Below are 23,932 nucleotides of genomic sequence, written 5' to 3' on the forward strand. Positions count from 1 at the left end.
AGTCGTCCTCGTCGTTATTCTCGGACCGCATCTGCAAGATGTCTCAGTTGGTGACAATGAATGTCAGCAGTGATGGCTGCATTTGGGGAAGCAAGTCGTAGTACACCACACCGTCGTTATTCCACCAGATGCGTAACTTTATCTTTTGTGGAGGCGCGCAGACCTTCGTACTGGGAGTTGGTGCTTTGTTTAGGCTCAACCATTCCTTTCTTTTCCTTATGTTAGCATAGAATGAGTCAGTTGATGACAAGGAAGCAGAGATACACACATGGCCACCTGCTGATTTTTGTGATACTGCCTGCGGTACCCATACACCCCATTTTTGATCCATTCCCAGCGTACGCGAATGTCTCACGATGGTGGAAAGATCACAGTTCATCATTCAGGCCAGTTCTCGAGTAGACTGACGTGGATCATTGGCTTAATGCCTTCAAACGATCTTCATCAAACCCCGAATGTCTTTCTGGAAGTGGAGAGCAACTAATATCAAAATCATACTCCTTAAAAGGAGATAACCATTTTTATATCCTGATACACTACTGGTCATTAAGATTGCTACACCACGAAAATGACGTGCTACAGACGTGAAATTTAACCGACAGGAAGATGCTGTGATATGCAAATGATTAGCTTTTCAGAGCATTCACAAAAGATTGGCGCTGGTGGTGACACCTACAACGTGCTGACATGAGGAAAGTTTCCAACAGATTTCTCATACACAAACAGCAGTTGACCGGCGTTGCCTGGTGAAACGTTGTTGTGATGCCTCGTAAAGAGGAGAAATGCGTACCATCACGTTTCCGACTTTGATAAAGGTCGGATTGTAGCCTGTCGCGATTGTGGTTTATGGTATCGCGCCGTGCTGGATCCCAACGGCCTCGTATCACTAGCAGTCGAGATGACAGGCATCTTATCCTCATGGCTGTAACGGATCGTGGTTCAAATGGTTCAAATGGTTCTGAGCACTATGCGACTTAACTTCTGAGGTCATCAGTCGCCTAGAACTTAGAACTAATTAAACCTAACTAACCTAAGGACATCACACACATCCATGTCCGAGGAAGGATTCGAACCTGCGACCGTAGCGGTCACGCGGTTCCAGACTGAAGCGCATTTAACCGCACGGCAACACCGGCCGGCCTAACGGATCGTGCAGCCACGTCTCGATCCCTGAGTCAACAGATGGGGACGTTTGCAAGATAACAACCATCTGCACGAACAGTTTGACGACGTTTGCAGCAGCATGGACTATCAGTTCGGAGACCATGGCTGCGGTTACCCTTGACGCTGCATCACAGACAGGAACGCCTGCGATGGTGTACTCAACGACGAACCTTGGTGCACGAATGGCAAAACGTCCATTTTTTGGATCAATCCAGGTTCTGTTTACAGCATCATGATGGTCACATCCGTGTTTGGCGACATCACGGTGAACGCACATTGGAAGCGTGTATTCGTCATCGCCATACTGGCGTATAACCCGGCATGATGGTATGGGGTGCCATTGGTTACACGTCTCGGTCACCTCTTGTTCGCATTGACGGCACTTTGAACAGTGGACGTTACATTTCAGGCGTGTTACGACCCGTGGCTCTACCCTTCATTCGATCCCTGCGAGACCCTACAGTTCAGCAGGATAATGCACGACCGCATGTTGCAGGTCCTGTACGGGCCCATCGGGATACAGAAAATGTTCGACTGCTGCCCTGGCCAGCACATTCTCCAGATCTCTCACCCACTGAAAAGGTCTGGTCAATGGTGGCCGAGCAATTGGCTCGTCACAATACGCCAGTCATTACTCTAGATGAACTGTGGTATCGTGTTGAAGCTGCATGGGCAGCTGTACCTGTACACGCCATCCAAGCTCTGTTTGACTCAATGCCCAGGCGTATCAAGGCCGTTATTATGGCCAGATGTGGTTGTTCTGGGTATTGATTTCTCAGGATCTATGCACCCAAACTGCGTGAAAATGTAATCACATATCAGTTCTAGTATAATATATTTGTCCAATGAATACCCGTCTTTCATCTGCATTTCTTATTGGTGTAGCCATTTTAATGGCCAGTAGTGTATATCCAACGGCATTATCCCCATACACGGCGCAAATGTTTGTGGCTGCTTCCGCTGCTGTTACCCCTTTATTGAACTGAAACAGAAGACTACGACGGAAATATTCCAATTTCTCCATTAGGAACTCATTTTCTAGCGTCCATAGCTCCACTTACTGTCTCCAAATGACGAAATGACAATCTGTAAACCCAAATAGCAATACTGAACTATAAATAAAAAATGACAAGCGATAAATGAAACCATAGCAATCGTAATACCGAGACGCAAAACAAAAACGCTGCAGTGATAGTACTATCATATTACCAGCGACACTGGAGTATGCTTATAAGTAAACCAACAATAAGTAATGGATATACACACAATTCCGCTTATGTGACCAGAAACGTGTTGCGCCAAACTCTTTCAGTGAAGAATTGTCTATCAAAGTGCAAGCACGAAAGCAAGACCGGTACCTCACCTCGGTCTCAAAGGGTTCGTCTTCAGCCTTTGACAGTATCGACATGTGATGATGATCGTTTCGTGTAAAATAAGTTTGTCATGCTCTGGGGGCCGAATCGCACAATAACTCTGGGTTCGGTTTGGGGCAGCGGTGGGGTGAGTGGACTGCTGTAGCCTGTTGTGGCGTTGTGGACCACTAGGTCCTCAGTTCCATACAATACAATACGATACAATGGGTGCTTGCTACAAGATTTCGCCCGATTCCACACAACCCTACATAATGTACCTGTGATACATTTCCTTCCTCATGACGATTCTTGGCCATAACACTGCAGGAACAATGAGGTCGCCGCTGCAGCATTTTCGCTGAGAAGTTTTTGATCACCAACCATACAGCCCAAACTTGGCTCCCTCTGATGATCATCTCTGCTCACATGAACCGCTGTCTATGAGGACAACATTCTGGCACACGCACAAAACTGTAGACCTACATAGTGAGGTGGCAGAAAGCACAGCCGGCTGCTTCTATGACGAGGGTATTGCGAAGCTGGTACAACGCTATGACAAATGTCTAAGTCAGATCAGTGACTATGTAGGGAAGTAGCTGGTAGGTGTAGCGAACCGTTTCAAATCAAACATTTTTTATTTTCACTGTGGGTTCCATTTCGTGTCCGATCGGACCTTACTTTCCGAACAGTTCTTGTAGTACAACACGACTTCACATTGTACCGATTTCTCGAAGTCACAGACTGTGCACAACTTGTGAACCTTAGTGATGCAATTTTAACGGAGTTTAGTGTATATCGTTATGTAAATCATAATTTAGCATTTAGTTAATTTCACTCCTTTGGGTATTATCGAGCTACATCGCAATAAAATATTTCATGTATAATAGGGTGATATATTCCACACACATGAGTGTGGGGGAAGCAACATGTGATAGTGACCGTAATAACTGTTTCGCACAACGAGAACTGTCCCATGTGTGAATACCCTACATAAAACAAAAAAAGCAAATAATTTTAAATGTAGACTCCACCTGTGGGATAGTTGTTTATTAAAAAACCCAGTCAGTTCCATGTAACTAGAGCCCACACCACTATGGAGCCACCACCAGTTGTACACTGACTTGTGACAACTTGGCACGACAATGCTCAAGGCGTAAAAACTAGTTAATTGTTAAATTATGAAATGAGATGTTTATTTCAAAACAAAACAACGGATTAGGAGAAAAATTAACCTCCTTTGGGAAATTCTCAGCGGCTGTGGACCCATACTTACAAAAGCATTTTTAGTGTATACGTTTGTTGATCTACATCTACATCTACATCCATACTCCGCAAGCCACCTGACGGTGTGTGGCGGAGGGTACCTTCAGTACCTCTATCGGTTCTCCCTTCTATTCCAGTCTCGTATTGTTCGTGGAAAGAAGGATTGTCGGTATGCCTCTGTGTGGGCTCTAATCTCTCTGATTTTATCCTCATGGTCTCTTTGCGAGATATACGTAGGAGGCAGCAATATACTGCTTGACTCTTCGGTGAAGGTATGTTCTCGAAACTTCAATAAAAGCCCGTACCGAGCTACTGAGCGTCTCTCCTGCAGAGTCTTCCACTAGAGTTTATCTATCATCTCCGTAACGCTTTCGCGATTACTAAATGATCCTGTAACGAAGCGCGCTGCTCTCCGTTGGATCTTCTCTATCTCTTCTATCAACCCTATCTGGTACGGATCCCACACTGCTGAGCAGTATTCAAGCAGTGGGCGAACAAGCGTACTGTAACCTACTTCCTTTGTTTTCGGATTGCATTTCCTTAGGATTCTTCCAATGAATCTCAGTCTGGCATCTGCTTTACCGACGATCAACATTATATGATCATTCCATTTTAAATCACTCCTAATGCGTACTCCCAGATAATTTATGGTATTAACTGCTTCCAGTTGCTGACCTGCTATTTTGTAGCTAAATGATAAAGGATCTATCTTTCTGTATATTCGCAGCACATTACACTTGTCTACATTAAGATTCAATTGCCATTCCCTGCACCATGCGTCAATTCGCTGGAGATCCTCCTGCATTTCAGTACAATTTTCCATTGTTACAACCTCTCGGTACACCACAGCATCATCTGCAAAAAGCATCAGTGAACTTCCGATGTCATCCACCAGGTCATTTATGTATATTGTGAATAGCAACGGTCCTATGACACTCCCCTGCGGCACACCTGAAATCACTCTTACTTCGGAAGACTTCTCTCCATTGAGAATAACATGCTGCGTTCTGTTATCTAGGAACTCCTCAATTCAATCACACAATTGGTCTGATAGTCCATATGCTCCAGTCTTTATCTGGACATGTACACAGAGGTGACAAAAGTAATGGGTCACCGCCTCATATCGTGACGGACCTCCACTTGCGCGGCTTAGTGCAGCAACTCGACATGACTTGGACTCAGTAAGTCGTTGGGAGCCCCCTGCAGAATTACTGAGCCACGCTGCCTCTGCAGCCTTCCATAATTGCGGAAGTGTTGCCGATGTAGGATTCTGTGAACGAACTGTCCTCTCGATTATGTCCTGTAAGTGTCCGATGGACTTCATGACGGGCGATCAGGGTGGCCAGATCATTCACTCAAGTTGTCCAGAATGTTCTTCAACCGATTCGCGGACAATACTAGCCTGCTGACATGGCACAATGATCCTAAAAAATTCCATCCATCAATGGCTGCAAATAGTCTCCAAGCTGTCGAATATAGCCATTTACAGTCAATGATCGGTTCAGTTGGACCAGAGGACCCACACCATTCCATGTAACCACAACCCACACCATTATGGAGCCAACACCAGTTTGTACAGTGCCTTGTGAATCTTCGGTTCATGGCTTCGTGGGTTCTACGCCACACTCGACTCTACCATCAGCTGTTACCAGCTGAAATCGGGACTCACATGACCAGGCCACGGTTTTACAGCCCCTATGGTCGAGGTGTAACGTCTTTGACTAGTATTCAAAACGTTCTGGGTCCCTCTTTCGAAACCCGCCACCGCCACCTGCAGCATTGATGGGCGAAGACTCCCTTGAATAAGACGTCACCCTCATTCTGCCAACGGTCTTGTCAAAGAGGGCGGAGGAGCGGACAGAGGTTCAGGGCACAGGTTTAGCTACCCCTAAAGACAGAAGAATCAGCAATGATCAACAGCATGAGGATGCAGAAGGTAATAGAAACCATTACATAAAGGTCACATAACGTGTATCCACAAGGCATTTGGCCAGTAATTGAAAAAGTATCATTATGATCTCTCCATTGGCAAAAGATTCCGGAATAGCTCCCCATTCGGGTCGCCGAGAGGGTACCGCCAAGGGGGAGGTTACCATGAGGAAAAGATTGAATAACCAACAAAAGGATAACGCTCTACGAGTCTGGGCGTGGAAGGTCAGAAGCTTGAACGTGGTAGAGAAGCTACAAAATCTGAAAAGGGAAACAAACAGTGTAGAGGCTGCCGCCGAGCCAAGAGGACGCGCAGTAGAGCAGCGGCAGCAATTGCGTGATAAACTGTAAATTAATTTACTCTTTGTTTTTCGTTCACTGCTGCAAAGAAGTGAACTGTACGTGTGTATTATACTGTGTAGACTAGTGGTTAGAAAATTAATGGTAGTTTTTGTTTTTGGGTAAGTCATGTTAATATCCTTGTATAGGGCGGCTTCCTAATATAAATTTTCCGTGTAGAGAAATTTATTTCTGTTTGATTGCTTGCGGTCTTAAGAGTTCAGTGAGAAATCTGCACACCCACTTTTAGTGTTACTTTATTCTCTGTTGGTATATTTTCAAACTCAGTGGCGCCACGTGAGACTATAAATCTATTTTATACCAAATATGATATGGCTATGTACTGTGCTTGTTGTGAGCGGGCACAAGGAGAGTTGGCTGCTGTCCGTAAACAGCTGGAAGCTGCGTTGGCTACCGTCGACAAACTTCTGGCTAATACTTGAAGTTTGCGGTGACGTCGGGGCGCCAGAGACGAGACCTGCGCCACCTTTGGTGCCACTGGAATCCCCTGGTGGCCCGGACTTCGCTGCGGCTTCCGATACGCAACATCTGACCGGTGCGTCCCCACTACAGAGTGGGTGGCAGACAGTGGTGGGTTCGCGTGTCACTGGGCGGAAGGCGAAAGGAGGGGCAGGCCGCGCGGCTCACTCCCTACATCTTAGCAACAGGTACGAAGTGCTTCCCACTGTTGATGATAACTTTGCGCCAGCACGGGATGCCTCTCCTGTTGGGCCAGCGGTCGATTTTCCTGCCCAGTCCGGAGAAGTACAGAGAGTGGGTATGCTAGTCACTGGGTGCTCTAATGTTAGGCATGTGATGGAGCCCTTCAGGGAGATAGCAGGCACGGCGGGAAAGAATTCCATTCGCTATGTTTGCCGGGAGGTCTCATCCGTGATGTGGAAGAGGCCCTGCCGGCGGCTATCGAACGCACTGGGTGCAACCGGCTGCATGTAGTGGCACGTATCGGCACGAATGACGCCTACCGCTTGGGTTCTGAGGCCATCCTCGGCTCCTTTCGGCGGCTGGCTGATTTGGTGAAGGCAACTAGCAACACATGCAGAGTGCAGGCTAAGCTGTCTATTTGTAGCATCGTACCCGGGGCTGATCGCGGTCCTCTGGTTTGGAGCAGAGTGGGAGGTCTAAACCAGAGGCTCAGACTGCTCTGCGACCGCATCGGATGCGAATTTTTCGACCTCCACTATCGGGTGCAGAATTGTAGGGTTCCCCTTAATAGGTCAGGCGTGCACTACACGCAAGAAGCGGCTACAAGGGTAGCGGAGTACGTGTGGCGTGCACATGGTATTTTTTTTTTTTTTTAGGTTAGCGGACCCCTCCCTTGGGAGTAAACGCGATTTGCCTGTTAAGTTAGCCACAGCGACCTCAGAGAACCTGGGTCCTGGCAGATCGGATATAGAAAAGATTAATTTGATTTTAGCAAACTGCAGGAGCATCCTGGGAAAGGTCCCAGAATTAGTATCGCTTATTGAAGTTTATAATGCACAAATAGTATTTTGAACAGAAAGCTGGTTGAAGCCAGACGTCAATGACAAGAAAATTCTAAGTTCAGACTGTTTATCGTAAGGATATGTTAGTCGCCAATGGTGGCATCGTCTTTATTGCAGTAAAAATTTTGATAAAATCTAGCTCGGTTATCACGGATTCCGAACGTGAATTAATCTGTGTGAAACTGAGTATCAAAGAATGGTCAAAAATGGTGATAGGATACTTCTATAGACCACCTGGGTCAGGATCTGTAGTTGTAGAGCGCTTCACACACAGCTTGCAGAATATCATTAGTAATTTTCTTGACTTCAACTTGCCAGGTATAGAATGGGAGTGTTATGCCATCAAAACTGGTCCCAGAGACAAGGAAGCGTGTGGCATTGTTCTGGATGTCTTGTCCGAAAATTACTTTGAGCAGACACTTAGAGAATCAACTCGTGAGGGTAACGTCTTAGACCTCCTGGCAACAAAGAGACCTGAACTTATCGAAGCACTTAACGTAGAGGAAGGTATCAGTAATCATGTCTGTGACAGCATCTATGATGACGGGTCCTACAAGGAATGTTAAGAAAAGTAGGAAGATACATTTGCTCAGCAAGGGTGACAGGGTACAAATTTCGGAATATCTCAGCAGTCAGTATCAAATGTTCGGTGATGAGGACGAAGGTGTGGAGAACAAATGGGTAAAATTCAAAGGCATCGTTTAATATGCCCTAGACAAATATGTTCCGAGTAAGGTTCTAAGGGATGGGAAAGATCCACCATGGTTTAATAGCCGTGTTAGAAAAGCGCTACGTAAACAAAGAGCACTTCATCTCAGATTCAATAGAAGTAAAAACCTAGCTGTCAAACAAAAGCTGCACGAAGCGAAAATGAAAGGGGAGCAATAAGAGAAGAGTTCAATGATTTTGAAAGTAAGACGTTGTCAACTGACCTGATTAAAAACCATAAGAGATTTTGGTCGTATGTTAAGTCAGTAAGTGGGTCAATATCATCTATTCATTCTCTCAGCCACCACACCGGCACCAAATGGAAGATAATAGAGAGAAGGCCGAAACACTGAATTCGGTCTTCCGAAGTTGTTTCACCGCGGAAGATCGTAACACTGTCCCTCCTTTCAATCGTCGTACGAACGTCGAAATGGTAGATAACCGATTGCGGAATTGAAATGCAGCTACAATCGCTTAGTAGTGGAAAGCTTCAGAACCAGATGAGATACCTATAAGATTCTATAAAGATTATGCGAAAGAACTTGCTCCCCTTCTAGCAATGATTTATAGTAGATCGCTTGAGCAACGAAAGGTACGTAACGACTGGAAAAAAAGTGCAAGTCATTCCCGTTTTTAAGGAAGGTCGTAAGACAGATCCACACAATTACAGACCTATACCGGTGACGTCAGTCTGTTGTAGAATTATGGAACATGTTTTATGCTCATGAATTATGACGTTCTTGGAAAATGAACATCTACTCTATAAAAATCAACATGGATTCCGCAAACAGAACCTGCGAAACTTAGCTCGCTCTGTTCCAGCCAGCCGCTGTGACCGAGCGGTTCTAGACGCTTCAGTCCGGAACCGCGCAGCTGCTACGGCCGCAGGTTCGAATCCTGCCTCGAGCGTGGATGTGTGTAGTGTCCTTAGGTTAGTTAGGTTTAAGTAGTCAAGGTGATTGATGACCTCAGATGTCAAGTCCATTGCGCTTAGAGCCCTTTGAACCATTCGCTCTCTTCCTCCATGAGATGGAAAACGGCGCTCATGTTGATGCCGCGTTCCTTGATTTCAGTAAGGCATTTTGCACCGTCCCGCATTGACGTTTAATGAAACAAATACGAGATTACGGAGTATCGGAGCAGACCTGCGACTGGATTCAAGACTTTCTTGCAGATGGAATTCAACACATCGCTCTTAACGGAACTAAATCGACAGATGTAAAGGTAATATCCGGAGTACCACAGGGAAGTGTGGTAGAACCGTTACTGTTCACAATATGTATAAATGATTTAGTAGAAAGCGTCGGATGCTCTTTAAAGGCTATTCGCAGATGATGCAGTCGTTTATATTAAAGTAGCAACGCCAAAAGATAGCAAGAATTTGCAGAACGACCTGCAGAGAATTGATGAATGGTGCAGACTCTGGCAGTTGACCCTGAACGTAAATAAATGTAACATATTGCGCATACATATGAAAAGAAATCCACTAATGTGCAGCTACACTATTGCCCAAACAGCTGGAGACAGCGTCTGCCATAAAATATCTAGGCGTAATTATCCAGAGCCACCTTAAATGGAATGACCATATAAGACAGATAGTGGGAAAAGCAGACACCAGACTCAGATTCAACGGAAGAATCTTAAGGAAATGTAACTCATCCACGAAAGAAGTGGCTTATAAGGCTCTTGTTCGCCGATTCTTGAGTATTGTTCATCTATCTGATAGAGGAGATAGAGAAGATGCAACGAAGAGCGGCGCGTTTCCTCACGGGATCGTTTAGCTGGCGAGAGAGCGTTACAGAGATGCTAAACAAACTCCACTGGCCGACGTTACAAGAGATTTGTAGTGCATCATGGAGAGATTTCCTATTGAAATTTCGGGACAACACTGTCCAGGAGGAGTCAGACAACACATTACTTCCCCCTACATACATCTCGCGTATTGACCACGAGGAGAAAATTTCGAGAAATTAGAGCCAATACAGAGGCTTACCGACAATCATTCTTCGCACGCACTATTCGCTAGTGGAACAGGGTTGGAGGGATCAGATAGTAGTACCGAAAGTACCCTCCGCCACACACCATTAGGTGGCTTGCGGTGTATGATGTAGATGTAGATCAAATGCAAAGGCTCAATGTAGATATGTCTGTAGTATAGGTCAGTGAAGTGAAATGGACAGAAGACAAGAATTTCTGATACGATGAGTATAGGGTAATAACAACAGCAGGAGAAAATGGTATAACGGGAGTAGGATTCGTTATGAATAGGAAGATAGGGCAGAGAGTGTGCTACAGTGAACTCTTCAGTGATAGGGTTGTTCTTGTCAGAATCGACAGCAAACCAACACCGACAGCCATAGTCCAGGCAAACATGCCGACGTCGCAAGCTGAAGATGAAGAAATAGAGAAAGTATATGAGGATGTTGGAAGAGTAATACACTACGTAAAGGGAGATCAAAATGTTTCACGGGGAACTGGAATGCAGTTGTAGGGGGAGGAGTAGAAAAAAAGTTTACAGGAGAATATGGGCTTTGGACAAGGAATGAGAGAGGGAAAGCCTTATTGAGTTTTGCAATAAATTTCAGCTAGTAGTAGCGAATACACTGTTCATGAATCACAAGAGGAGGAAGTATACTTGAAAAAGGCCGGGTAATAAGGGAAGTTTTCAGTTACATTACGTCATGGTCAGGCAGAGACTCCGAAACCAGATAGTGGGTAGTAAATCGTACCCAGGAGCAGATACTGACTCAAATCACAATGTTCAAGTTTTGAAGAGTAGGCTGAAACTTAGGAGATTAGTTAAGAAGGGCAGTGCACAGAGAAGTAGGATACGGAAGTACTAAAGAATGACAGGATACGCTTGAAGTTCTCTGAGGCTATAGATGCAGCAATAAGGAACAGTTCAGTGAACAGTACAGTTGAAGAGGTAGGGACATCTCTAAAAAGGCCACATGGAATGTGGGAAACCGGAACTGAAGGGAATCGAAGCATTTGAGATGTGGCGCTACAGACGGATGTTGAAGATTAGGTGGACTGGTAAGGTAAGGAATGAGGAGGTTCTGCGCAGTATCGGAGAGAAATGAAATATATGGAAAACACTGACAAGAAGAAGTGACAGGATGATAGGTCATCTGTTAAGACATCAAGAAATGACTTCCATGGTCTTAGAGGGAGATGTAGAGTGCAAAAGTTGTAGAGGGAGATAGAGACTGGAGTACATACAGCAAATAACTGAGGAAATGAAGAGGTTGGCACAGGACAGGAATTCGTGGCGAGCCACATCAGACCAGTCAGAAGGCTACTGACTTAAAAGAAGAGCGTCCAACCGATATGGTCACGAGCCCAGGAGAGGCGCTGCTGTTAGCGAAGGCACAACTGTCGGTCGTCTGCTGCCCTAGCCCATTATTGCAAAATTACGCTGTACCGTCTGAAACGTCCCCTTAAGAAAACATAAACAGCCTACTTACACGTCCTATCGTATACGTTTGTCGTACGCCCCGCATTGATTTCTGCGGCTATTTCAGGCAGTGCTGCTTGTTTTTTTTTAGCACTGACAACTCTACGCAAGCGCCTCTGCTCTGTCGTTAAACAAGGTCGTCGGCCACTGCGTTGTCCATGGTGATAGGTAATGCCTGAAATTTGGTGTTCTCGGCACACTCTTGACGCTGTGGAAATCGGAACATTGAATTCTCTAACGCTCGACGAAATGGAATGCCCCATGCGTCTAGCTACAACTACCATTCTGCATTCTAAATCTGTTAGTTCCTGTAGTGCGGTCATAATCGCGTCGGAAACCTTTTCAGATGATTCATCTGAGTACAAATGCCAGCTCCCCCAATGCACTACGATTTATAACTTTTGTTCGCGATAATACCGCCATCTGCATATATGCATATCACTATTCCATGACTTTTGTTATCTCAGTGTATACCAATTAGCGTAAAATACTTGGTACTTATATCTGTCCTAAATTTGTCACGGAGTGTAGGCATATGACGCTGTTCATGGTAATTCCTCCGTCAGATGAGGACATTAAGCTCAGTGGACCCTTAGATGCTCTAAAACAGGAGTAGTTTGGGAAGACAACGGCTGTCAGCCTCCCCCATCATCTCATGCTAAACAATACACACTACACCTACACACACTCGTTACACTAACCTGTACCAAGCAGATACACATAAAGTGCCTGGCACCAAGAGCGTTCAAGTGGTATCAGATAGAAAGGGTTGCACTGAGCCTTGAGCGACACATTGCCGTAGTCAACTTTCCATTTTCACACAATACTGTGCTTTAGTACACTTAATGACTTTCTCCACCAGCTTCATCCCATTATTATCTACGTCTGCTGTGTCATATGTTCTGGCCATCTTGTGTGACATTGTTGTATTGACCGTACAAATTTCCCTCTTTTTCCGCTACTGCATCTTCCTTAGTTTTAAGGTTTGGAAGTTCGCTATTTAACTTTCTAGAGCTGTGCACCAGTTTTATTTTACCTTCATGTACCCCTTAGCTAATTTCAGTGCTGAGTGTCTTGCCTATTTCTATGGTACATCTAATTCCCCTTCTTCAAGCATCATTACTCTTTTGGCATACTCAAATAACGGCGGTGATGTGTTGCAAGTCCATCTTAAATCCTTAATACGTGTCTTAATCGATGGTCTACTTTTATTACTCCCGTGTGTTACTGTCCTTAATGCGAACGAATCGTTTCTCACTGTTCTTCATTCCTCTTCTTCTTAGGGTGTCGAAGGTCTCGTTCAGTCTAACGGTCAGAGTATGCAAAGATACGATTATTTTTCTGTAATCTTCCTACCAAAATCAGAACTCCATTTCTGGTCCTATTATCTTTTTCATACAGAACTGATATTCGTCCTGCATCTCTTTCAACTTTCTTGCTGTTTGTAATTTACTAATTAAAGTTTCTGTCAGAGATGCAAATAATGTTTTATCATTGATTAGTTTCGAACATTTTGTCCGTTCTCAAACCATTGCCTATATTAGAAGATGTACTGTTATTAACAAAACACGAAATACAACATTTTCAAATATATTGTATGCACAGATTACAGTTGCGCAATAAAACTTTTGTGACATACCTGCATTTGTAATGTTGCTCTGTACATAATACATTTGTTTTTACATCAGATAAATACACCAAATGTTACTTTACTGTAATATGATTGTCTTGATACATTCAAAATTCGATAGGCGTCTTCCATAAAAATTTGACACACACTTTCAGTTGTGTGGCCACACGCTCTGTCTATCCGCGATCACAGTGTTGCAACTCAGTAAGTAGATAGTTTATTTGTAAAGGTCTCAGAGTGTTTTACAAATTACTGATATGTCATAAGGTAACTGCTTTAGTCAATCATGAATCTTTGAATTATTTTTGAAAAGAGGAAAGAAATATTGTATTTAAATACGAACTATTCTTTCATCGGTTTGTCCGGTTCCTTAATCTTCTGTCTATATACTGGTCATTCTTCGAGTGTGTCTAACTTCATCCCTTTAGGTGCCACGTATAAAATTTTCATAGTAGTGCCAGTGTCACCGCTCTACATTTTGTGCTTCGCAAACCATGGCCAAAGGCAGTCTTGTTACAAAATTCTGACCAGTTTGACCTATATAGAAGCGATCACACGTTATTCTTTGTAATTTGTACACACCAGATGCATGATGCTTTTTTTGATTTTTTACAATTTTATGAAGTTTAAATCTCAATTTACCTGCAGTACGAAATGCTGCTTGTACTGTTTAGGAAAAGCGGGCGCTAAGTTTTCTATAATCGGCAATAATATTTCAATGAAATAAACTTTTCCCTGCCTTAGGTGTTTTTCTTTTTTTGTTATTATATTTTTTTGAGAATTTGTCGTACTGAGCATTCCTTAAAACCACTGGCTGCTGCTACACGTTTGAGGACGGTTGTATTTCCGATTCAGGAGTAGAAGCAAATTACCATAGCAAAGAAATACGTCTTTTTATGTAGTATGGATATCTTGTGTCATCCCTTGGTATTGCATCTGAGTGCGTTGGTGTACGCCAAATGGAAAATTTCAGCTTATTTTGTGCCCTTGTTACGGATAAGTGGAAAACTGCTCATCTGTTAATTTTCACATTAATCAGCCTGTTTTCTCTCCTGTAAGGCGATGAAGATACATTTTTCCGGAAAAATCATTCGCTGGGACCATTTTTATTTCATTTCGCACACTCGTGCAGAAACAGTCTGGAGAGCCAGGATTCAGCAGCGTAAGAAATTTACGAACTTCCAGCATGCTGGAGTAGCTGTGCGTCAGCAGCTTCTCTTAATCAGTATAACGAAAAACCAGTGCAAAGTTGCAAATTATACTTTTTTTTATTTACTCGATGACTAAATTTGAGCGTGAGACCCATTTTCAAATCATCGTAACATAGAAATGGTATTTCTGAAGATGTAAAATAGAAATCATGTCAAAAATTTGCAACAAACATATTTATTGCACATTCTTGACATGGTTTTCACATCTTCGGAAATATCATTCCTGACTATGATTTGAAAATAGGTCTCGGCCCGAAACTAGTCGTAGAGTGATATACACTCCTGGAAATTGAAATAAGAACACCGTGAATTCATTGTCCCAGGAAGGGGAAACTTTATTGACACATTCCTGGGGTCAGATACATCACATGATCACACTGACAGAACCACAGGCACATAGACACAGGCAACAGAGCATGCACAATGTCGGCACTAGTACAGTGTATATCCACCTTTCGCAGCAATGCAGGCTGCTATTCTCCCATGGAGACGATCGTAGAGATGCTGGATGTAGTCCTGTGGAACGGCTTGCCATGCCATTTCCACCTGGCGCCTCAGTTGGACCAGCGTTCGTGCTGGACATGCAGACCGCGTGAGACGACGCTTCATCCAGTCCCAAACATGCTCAATGGGGGACAGATCCGGAGATCTTGCTGGCCAGGGTAGTTGACTTACACCTTCTAGAGCACGTTGGGTGGCACGGGATACATGCGGACGTGCATTGTCCTGTTGGAACAGCAAGTTCCCTTGCCGGTCTAGGAATGGTAGAACGATGGGTTCGATGACGGTTTGGATGTACCGTGCACTATTCAGTGTCCCCTCGACGATCACCAGTGGTGTACGGCCAGTGTAGGAGATCGCTCCCCACACCATGATGCCGGGTGTTGGCCCTGTGTGCCTCGGTCGTATGCAGTCCTGATTGTGGCGCTCACCTGCACGGCGCCAAACACGCATACGACCATCATTGGCACCAAGGCAGAAGCGACTCTCATCGCTGAAGACGACACGTCTCCATTCGTCCCTCATTCACGCCTGTCGCGACACCACTGGAGGCGAGCTGCACGATGTTGGGGCGTGAGCGGAAGACGGCCTAACGGTGTGCGGGACCGTAGCCCAGCTTCATGGAGACGGTTGCGAATGGTCCTCGCCGATACCCCAGGAGCTTATACAGCCCTCTCGCAGTGTCCGGAGCAAGTATGGTGGGTCTGACACACCGGTGTCAATGTGTTCTTTTTTCCATTTCCAGGAGTGTATGTACGATAACTACCTCTGTCTGCGTCTCGGGCAGCGCTGTGCAGCTGGTGCAGTCGATAGCGTTTTGGGTTATCATGCAGGAGGCGAGGGTTCGACTCTTGATCGAAGCTTATTTGTCTTTATAAGCTAAAAGTAATCTGCGTGGTACGATATTTGGCGTTTTAATCGTAATACAGCGATTACTGTGTGCCATCTACAAAACATTTGCAGTTGCATACTACGAACACAGAAATGGAAATACAATCGTTTCCATTCGACAAATTTTAAAGAAGCCTTTTGCACCTCGTGGACGCGAATTTTTTCGCACCGCTGCATCTAGTAGATTCCAAACTTGTTTTGTGTGTACCCTCCCACAATGATTCCGTCGATTAATACGAGCTATTATTCTTGCCACGTTCACGTTCATTACATTTCATTACATTACATTTTCATTACATTACATTACATTTCATAATGGCCTTACGTCACCAGTAGGGCTAGCAACGTCCTTCGCAAATAATTTTAGTGGGCCCATTGGTGGAGGGTACATAGAAAACAGGTTTGGAATCTAGTAGATGTAGTGTCGCGAAACTATTAGAGTACAGGGCGTGCAAAAGGCTTTTTTAATATCTGATCAGTGAAAACGATTGTACTTCCATATATGTGTTCGTAATACGTAACTGCAAATATTTTGTAGAAGACCCGCTGCAGGTAGTAAAAGAGTAGGAATAGTGGTTGTGATTACAGTGTTGCCAGAATGCCAATCTTTAATGTCCATTTATTGTCCGAAAAATGCGCTGGACGATATTTGGCGAGAGAGATTTTTGTAATGCCAGTATGTGGGGAACTGCGCTGGGAATTCCGAGTGCGTGAATTTTTCTTCAACCAGCAAAAAAAAAAAAAAAAAGTAAAATTTAAAACTTTGGACCGGTTTTTCGTTGTTGTTGTTGTTGTGGTCTTCAGTCCTGAGACTGGTTTGATGCAGCTCTCCATGCTACTCTATCCTGTGCAAGCTTCTTCATCTCCCAGTACCCACATCCTTCTGAATCTGCTTAGTGTATTCATCTCTTGGTCTCCCTCTACGATTTTTACCCTCCACGCTGCCCTCCAATACTAAATTGGTGATCCCTTGATGCCTCAGAACATGTCCTACCAACCGATCACTTCTTCTGGTCAAGTTGTGCCACAAACTTCTCTTCTCCCCAATCCTATTCAATACCTCCTCATTAGTTATGTGATCTACCCATCTAATCTTCAGCATTCTTCTGTAGCACCACATTTCGAAAGCTTCTATTCTCTTCTTGTCCAAACTATTTACCGTCCATATTTCACTTCCATACATGGCTACACTCCATACAAATACTTTCAGAAATGACTTCCTGACACTTAAATCTATACTCGATGTTAACAAATTTCTCTTCTTCAGAAACGCTTTCCTTGCCATTGCCAGTCTACATTTTATATCCTCTCTACTTCGACCATCATCGGTTATTTTACTCCCTAAATAGCAAAACTCCTTTACTACTTTAAGTGTCTCATTTCCTAATCTAATACCCTCAACATCACCCTACTTAATTCGACTACATTCCATTATCCACGTTTTGCCTTTGTTGATGTTCATCTCTTCATCTCATATCCTCCCTTCAAGACACCATCCATTCCGTTCGACTGCACTTCCAAGTCCTTTGCTGTCTCTGACAGAATTACAATGTCATCGGCGAACCTCAAAGTTTTTATTTCTTCTCCATGGATTTTAATACCTACGCCGAATTTTTCTTTTGTTTCCTTTACTGCTTGCTCAATATAAGATTGAATAACATCGGGGAGAGGCTACAACCCTGTCTCACTCCCTTCCCAACCACTGCTTCCCTTTCATGTCCCTCGACTCTTATAACTGCCATCTGGTTTCTGTACAAATTGTAAATAGCCTTTCGCTCCCTGTATTTTACCCCTGCCACCTTTAGAATTCGAAAGAGAGTATTCCAGTCAACATTGTCAAAAGCTTTCTCTAAGTCTACAAATGCTAGAACCGTAGGTTTGCCTTTCCTTAATCTTTCTTCTAAGATAAGTCGTAAGGTCAGTATTGCCTCACGTGTTCCAGTATTTCTACGGAATCCAAACTGATCTTCCCCGAGGTCGGCTTCTACCAGTGTTTCCATTCGTCTGTAAAGAATTCGTGTTAGTATTTTGCAGCTGTGGCTTATTAAACTGATTGTTCGGTAATTTTCACATCTGTCAACTCATGCTTTGTTTGGGATTGGAATTATTATATTCTTCTTGAAGTCTGAGGGAATTTCGCCTGTTTCATACATCTTGCTCACCAGATGGTAGAGTTTTGTCAGGACTGGCTCTCCCAAGGCCGTCAGTAGTTCCAATGGAATGTTGTCTACTCCGGGGGCCTTGTTTCGACTCAGTTCTTTCAGTGCTCTGTCAAACTCCTCACGCAGTATCGTATCTCCCATTTCATCTTCATCTACATCCTCTTCCATTTCCATAATATTGTCCTCAAGTACATAGCCCTTGTATAGACACTCTATATACTCCTTCCACCTTTCTGCTTTCCCTTCTTTGCTTAGAACTGGGTTTCCATCTGAGCTCTTTATGTTCATACAAGTGGTTCTTATCTCCAAAGGTCTCTTTAATTTTCCTGTAGGCAGTATCTATCTTACCCCTAGTGAGATAAGCCTCTACATCCTTACATTTGTCCTCTAGCCATCCCTGCTTAGCCATTTTGCACTTCCTGTCGGTCTCATTTTTGAGACGTTTGTATTCCTTTTTGCCTGCTTCATTTACTGCATTTTTATATTTTCTCCTTTGATCAATTAAGTTCAATATTTCTTCTGTCACCCAAGGATTTCTACTAGCCCTCGTCTTTTTACGTACTTGATCCTCTGCTGCCTTCACTACTTCATCCCTCAGAGCTGCCCATTCGTCCTTTACTGTATTTCTTTCCCCCATTCCTGTCAATTGTTCCCTTATGCTCTCCCTGAAACTCTGTACAACGTCTGGTTCTTTCAGTTTATCCAGGTCCCATCTCCTTAAATTCCCACCTTTTTGCAGTTTCTTCAGTTTTAATCTACAGGTCATAACCAATAGATTGTGGTCAGAGTCCACATCTGCCCCTGGAAATGTCTTACAATTTAAAACCTGGTTCCTAAATCTCTGTCTTACCATTATATAATCTATCTGATACCTTCCAGTATCTCCAGGGTTCTTCCATGTATACAGCCTTCTATCATGATTCTTAAACCAAGTGTTAGCTATGATTAAGTTGTGCTCTGTGCAAAATTCTACCAGGCGGCTTCCTCTTTCATTTCTTAGCCCCAATCCATATTCACCTACTACGTTTCCTTCTCTCCCTTTTCCTACACTCGAATTCCAGTCACCCATGACTATTAAATTTTCGTCTCCCTTCACTACCTGAATAATTTCTTTTATTTCATCACACATTTCTTCAATTTCTTCGTCATCTGCAGAGCTAGTTGGCATATAAACTTGTACTACTGTAGTAAGTGTGGGCTTCGTATCTATCTTGGCCACAATAATGCGTTCACTATGCTGTTTGTAGTAGCTTACCTGCATTCCTATTTTCCTATTCATTATTAAAGCTACTCCTGCATTACCCCTATTTGACTTTGTGTTTATAACCCTGTAGTCACCTGACCAGAAGTCCTGTTCCTCCTGCCACCGAACTTCACTAATTCCCACTATATCTAACTTTAACCTATCAATTTCCCTTTTAAAATTTTCTAACCTACCTGCCCGATTAAGGGATCTGACACTCCACGCTCCGATCCGTAGAACGTCAGTATTCTTTCTACTGATAACAATGTCCTCTTGAGTAGTCCCCGCCCGGATATCCGAATGGGGGACTATTTTACCTCCGGAATATTTTACCCAAGACGACGCCATCATCATTTGACCATACGGTAAAGCTGCATGGCCTTGGGAAAAATTAGGTACGGCTGTAGTTTCCCCTTGCTTTCAGCCGTTCGCAGTACCAGCACAGCAAGGCCGTTTTGGTTAGTGTTACAAGGTCAGATCAATCAATGATCCAGACTGTTGCCTCTACAGCTACTGAAAAGGCTGCTGCCCCTCTTCAGGAACCACACGTTTGTCTGGCCTCTCAACAGATACCCCTCCGTTGTGGTTGTACCTACGGTACGGCTATCTGTATCGCTGAGGCACGCAAGCCTCCCCACCAACGGCAAGGTCCATGGTTCATGGGGTGGGGGTTTTCCGTTATACTGCGTAATATTCACATGGAACTCAGATACACTACTGGCCATTAAAATTGCTACACGAAGAAGAAATGCAGATGATAAACGGATATTCATTGGACAAATATATTATACTAGAACTGGCATGTGATTACATTTTCACGCAATTTGGGTGCATAGATCCTGAGAAATCAATACCCAGAACAACCACCTCTGGTCGTAATAACGGCCTTCATACGCCTGGGCATTGGGTCAAACAGAGCTTGGATGGCGTGTACAGGTACAGCTGCCCATGCAGCTTCAACACGATACCACAGTTCATCAAGAGTAGTGACTGGAGTATTGTGACGAGCCAGTTGCTCGGCCACCATTGACCAGACGTTTTCAGATGGTGAGAGATCTGGAGAATGTGCTGCCAGGACAGCAGTCGAACATTTTCTGTATCCAGAAAGGCCCGTACAGGACCTGCAGCATGCGGTCGTGCATTACCCTGATGAAATGTAGGGTTTTGCAGGAATCGAATGAAGGGCAGAGCCACGGGTTGTAACACATCTGAAATGTAACGTCCACTGTTCAAAGTGCCGTCAATGCGAACAAGAGGTGACCGAGACGTGTAACCAATGGCACCCCATACCATCACGCCGGGTGATACGCCAGTATGGCGATGACGAATACACGCTTCCAATGTGAGTTCACCACGATGTCGCCAAACACGAATGCGACCATCATGATGCTGTAAACAGAACCTGAATTCATCCGAAAAAATGACGTTTTGCCATTTATGCACCCAGGTTCGTCGTTGAGTACATCATCGCAGGCGCTCCTGTCTGTGATGCAGCGTCAAGGGTAACCGCACCCATGTTCTGGTTGGTTGGTTTGGGGAAGGAGACCAGACAGCGTGGTCATCGGTCTCATCGGATTAGGGAAGGACTGGGAAGGAAGTCGGCCGTGCCCTTTCAGAGGAACCATCTCGGCATTTGCCTGGAGTGATTTAGGGAAATCACGGAAATCCTAAATCAGGATGGCTGGACGCGGGATTGAACCGTCGTCCTCCCGAATGCGAGTCCAGTGTCTAACCACTGCGCCACCCCGCTCGGTCCACCCATGGTCTCTGAGCTGATAGTACATGTTGCTGCAATCGTCGTCGAACTGTTCGTGCAGATGGTTGTTGTCTTGCAAACGTCCCCATCTGTTGACTCAGGAATCGAGACGTGGCTGCATGATCCGTTACAGCCATGCGGATAAAATGCCTGTCGTCTCGACTGCTAGTGATACGAGGCCGTTGGGATCCAGCACGGCGTTCCGTATTACACTCCTGAACCCACCGATTCCATATTCTACTAACAGGCATTGGATATCGACCAACACGAGCAGCCAAGTCGCGATACGATAAACCGCAATCGCTATAGGGTACAATCCGACCTTAATCAAAGTCGGAAACGTGATGGTACGCATTTCTCCTTCTTACAGGAGGCATCACAACAACGTTTCACCAGGCAACGCCGGTCAACTGCTGTTTATGTATGAGAAATCGGTTGGAAACTTTCCTCATATCAGCACGTTGTAGGTGTCGCCACCGGCGCGAACCTTGTGTGAATGCTCCGAAAAGCTAATCATTTGAATATCACAGCATCTTCTTCGTGTCGGTTAAATTTCGCGTCTGCAGCACGTCATCTTCGTGGTGTAGCAATTTTAATGGCCAGTAGTGTAGTTACTTGGAAATTACTCTTTTGACATCCTGATGTAATTAACATAACGGCGAGTCAGTACGGCGTCAAATGATTCTCGAGCAGGGTGGACGGATGCCGCAGCGCTCCGCCAGGCGGCCGGCTGTGGTAAGTGCGCGTGTGGCGGTGCTGCGAGGTCGCGTGACTGCAGCCGGGCTGCGGCACGTGCCAAGCGGGCCAGCGCCGGGAATAGAAGCCCGGACACTACGCAACGCCTGTGGCGCACGCCAGCTGGCCGCTCTACGCAGCCACGCACTGACCACCGGTCACCACCTTCTCCATACGTTACCCAGATATTAGCCGCAAACGTCCGGCTGCCAACTTAGGTGTGCAGACTGGAGAAGGAGGGGGAGACTACTGTTGAGCGTCCAGTCGGCGACGAAGCGCAAGCTCAGATCAGGGAAGAGGGTGGAGGAAATCGGCTGTGCCCTTTCAAAGGAACCTTCCCAGAGTTTGCCTGAAGCGATTTAGGGAAATCATGGAAAACCTAAATCGGAATGGCCGGACGTGGGGCCGGCCGAACTGCCCGAGCGGTTCTAGGCGCTTCAGTCGGGAACCGCGAGTCCGCTACGGTCGCAGGTTCGAATCCTGCCTCGGGCATGGATGTGTGTGATGTCCTTAGGTTAGTTAGGTTTAAGTAGTTCTAAGTTCTAGGGGACTGATGACCTCCGGTGTTAAGTTCCATAGTGCTCAGAGCCATTTGAACCGAACGTGAATTTGAACCGTCCTCCTCCCAAATGCGACTCCAGTGTGCTAACTACTGCACCACCTCGCTCAGTTTCGGTGTGCATCCCTAACAAGGGAATGGTCCAGTCCGACATGTCAAAACATGCCAGGAATATTTTTATACAGGAAGATTACATCGGAAGAAAGACCCTTTCAAAATTTTAGCTGCTAAGACGCTCAGCAAGTGTTTCTTACAAAAAGTTGAAATTGCCGATTTCTTGGCTAGTGAAGTAGCTGGATAATTGTATACCCCTACCGAAACTAGCGGATTGCGCGCGCTCAACATGGCAGGCACACATCCTTGATTGGCAGCGCGTCGGTAAACAGTAACACCATAGATAACACATCGTAATTTGTAAAACGAATTTCAGTTTTCGTTGATGGTTTCTCTGAAATAGTTGTCCATTATTACTGTTCTCGCAAATCTGCAACTCATTTAATATCCATAATAATTACCAGTTATTTTTGTGGTAGTGTAAGTGTTAACAGTGTAGATAAAACTGAATTAATATTCATTCTGTCTAAGTCTTATTTTAAGCAGTGTGTAAAATCAGTTTTGTGTCGTAAAATCTCACTGTGAACTGTATAAATGGGAGAAAGACTTAAACGAAGTAATAAATATGCGCCCAAATTAAACTCACAAAACTGTGAAAGAAAAACTGCGCAAAAGATTTACTATAAAGGATGGCCGCAAGGTCCATTTACCCCCCCCCCCCCTCAGCTCTTCCCCCCCCCCCCAATTAATAACCGACATAAACCCCGAAACTTGAATAAATAATATGAACTACTGTTCTTTAGAGGAGTTTTCTTGAGATGCGAAGCATGTAGGGTCGCTCGTGAGAGGCAATGCACTGATGAAGATCTATGAGACTGGCCCCACCGAATCGCAGTTGAGATGAACATTACTGATTTAAAGTTTTCTTCGACCTGGTTAAGCAGGCTCAAGACGTCATACTGTATAGTAAGTCGCAAAACGACGAAGTTTACTTCAAGTAAAATTGTACAGGAGATACCATAAATTCATAACTGACGTGAAGATGTAAACCGCACTTCATCATTTCGAGGCGAAAAAAGTCTGTGTGCAATCGATTGATGCTGTTACACATTCATAAACGATACCAATGACAGTGACCGGATTACTGTTTTCGCAGGCTTACATTTGTCTTCAGGGACCTCAAGGCAAATTAGGATCAGAAATAAGATAAAAGGTCATTTTAGTGGTACAGTCTTATAATCGATGTATCAAAATCTGGATAATTACGAAAGAATAATTTTTAACATTTCATTGGAATCAGTATCCAAGCAGCTGCAGAAATTAATTTATTGTTTTTATTGGCCTCTTGCCCTGCGCATAACAATACCCCTCTGTCTTTCAGGAGGACGACGGGAAAACTGTTGATATAATTCAGATTCCACCAGGAACAACCAATGTGAGTCTCGCTAAAGAAGTTTTTCGCCTGTGGAAAGT

The sequence above is a fragment of the Schistocerca cancellata genome, chromosome 2, assembly GCF_023864275.1.
Source record: "Schistocerca cancellata isolate TAMUIC-IGC-003103 chromosome 2, iqSchCanc2.1, whole genome shotgun sequence".
In the NCBI taxonomy this organism is placed as follows: domain Eukaryota; kingdom Metazoa; phylum Arthropoda; class Insecta; order Orthoptera; family Acrididae; genus Schistocerca; species Schistocerca cancellata.